A 2500-nucleotide genomic window follows, 5' to 3' on the forward strand; every position below is an offset into this window, starting at 1 on the left:
ACCTTAACCTAAACTATACTGTACCTTAACCTAAACTATACTGTACCTTAACCTAACCTATACGGTACCTCAACCTAACCTATATTGTGCCTCAACCTAACCTATGTTGCGCCTTAACCTAACCTATGTTGCGCCTTAACCTAACCTATGTTGCGCCTTAACCTAACCTATGTTGCGCCTTAACCTAACCTATGTTGCGCCTTAACCTAACCTATGTTGCGCCTTAACCTAACCTATGTTGCGCCTTAACCTAACCTATGTTGCGCCTTAACCTAACCTATGTTGCGCCTTAACCTAACCTATGTTGCGCCTTAACCTAACCTATGTTGCGCCTTAACCTAACCTATGTTGCGCCTTAACCTAACCTATGTTGCGCCTTAACCTAACCTATGTTGCGCCTTAACCTAACCTATGTTGCGCCTTAACCTAACCTATGTTGCGCCTTAACCTAACCTATGTTGCGCCTTAACCTAACCTATGTTGCGCCTTAACCTAACCTATGTTGCGCCTTAACCTAACCTATGTTGCGCCTTAACCTAACCTATGTTGCGCCTTAACCTAACCTATGTTGCGCCTTAACCCAACCTATGTTGCGCCTTAACCCAACCTATGTTGCGCCTTAACCCAACCTATGTTGCGCCTTAACCCAACCTATGTTGCGCCTTAACCCAACCTATGTTGCGCCTTAACCCAACCTATGTTGCGCCTTAACCCAACCTATGTTGCGCCTTAACCCAACCTATGTTGGGCCTTAACCCAACCTATGTTGGGCCTTAACCCAACCTATGTTGGGCCTTAACCCAACACACGTTGGGCCTTAACCCAACACACGTTGGGCCTTAACCCAACACACGTTGGGCCTTAACCCAACACACGTTGGGCCTTAACCCAACACACGTTGGGCCTTAACCCAACACACGTTGGGCCTTAACCCAACACACGTTGGGCCTTAACCCAACACACGTTGGGCCTTAACCCAACACACGTTGGGCCTTAACCCAACACACGTTGGGCCTTAACCCAACACACGTTGGGCCTTAACCCAACACACGTTGGGCCTTAACCCAACACACGTTGGGCCTTAACCCAACACACGTTGGGCCTTAACCCAACACACGTTGGGCCTTAACCTGCTCTGTAATTGTCATACGACGCGTTAAATTAGTGTAGTGTTGCCTAACTGCAACCCCCGCAATATAGTTTGCTACTCGCACTGCCCGGTCCCCAGTGTATCGCTTCATGTTAAACACCTTGCAGCTATACACTGTAATGTGGATGGCAGCAGGACGTACATGCTCAATGCCCTTTGCAGTTGTTCATTGGCATTTGCAGTTGTTCATTGGCATTCGCATGGCGAAGCACTTAGCCTACGCTGTGGTACGGCCTGTGTCAACTGTCCGCTGATGTTGTACGTCCAAATCACACACTGTACTGCACATTGGTCCTCATGTACTGAATGATACATCGTGGTACATGTGACCGTACAACGACTGCGCCAACAACGGCGAACCATGCGGTCCAAATGTTGTGCACTCAGCTACGTGTCGTCTCCCTATAAGAGCTGGATTGCAGTGTGGTATGCCCTGGATGGCGATCAGCATGAGCCGTCTGTTGATGTAGTGGCGCGTGTTGTCAGACGTAGTCGTCTCTTCTCACACACCGTGATAGCATGGTGCACTGCGTTCCACATCTGCGACATGCGACAGAGGCCGGTTGACAGTCGTTCGCGCAATGGACATCGCATACGTACGGGGGCCACCTTCCACGTGTTCGCGAAGCGTGCACATGTTGTTGCGTGTATGTGGGCAGACATAGTGTGTCGTGACACCTGACACAGGCATGCAACAATCGTTGAATTTGCAAATGGCGATGGACGCCTACGTTTGCTGGTGACGTTACGCAAATGAACAACTGGTAAACCGTTGTGGTGCGGTTGTTCTCGCTAGAGGTGAATCAGTGATGGCGACGATCGGTTGAGCTACCAACCGGTTGTTCCAGCGATACCCACCATGCCCACGAACGTGAATGGCATCTGGGTGTGAAGCGATACGCGGCGGTGGCTGGGTGGGACCGTCCCCGGCCGGTGAGGGGGGGCCTCCCGGCGTGCTGGCCGCGCGGTGCGTGGGCGCACGCGCTACAGCCGGCTGGTGGGGGCGGCCAGTGGCAGGCGCGCCGGCCGACGGAGGCGGCAGGCGGCGCAGCTGCGCGCCGGCGCACCCTGCACGCGGCGCCGTGCGGCCAAAGTAGGTCCTCGCGGGCCCGGTGCGAAGCGCGGTGGACATCTGCAGTGTGCTGGTCCGATTGAGGACTGTGTGCGCTGAGGATGCGCCGCCGCCCGGCGCTCGGCGCCGCGACGCCGTCTGCTGCTCGGTCGCCTCTGCGGTTCTCGCAGGTGGTTTGTATCGCAGCTGTGCGGACGTGTTGGCGCGTGCGCTGTGCTGGGAGAGTTCGCTTCGGCACCCAAGTGGGGCTTTTGTCCTTCTGTGGCGCTGGCGTTGGA

This window comes from Schistocerca serialis, unplaced genomic scaffold (genome assembly GCF_023864345.2).
Source record: "Schistocerca serialis cubense isolate TAMUIC-IGC-003099 unplaced genomic scaffold, iqSchSeri2.2 HiC_scaffold_1249, whole genome shotgun sequence".
NCBI lineage: Eukaryota > Metazoa > Arthropoda > Insecta > Orthoptera > Acrididae > Schistocerca > Schistocerca serialis.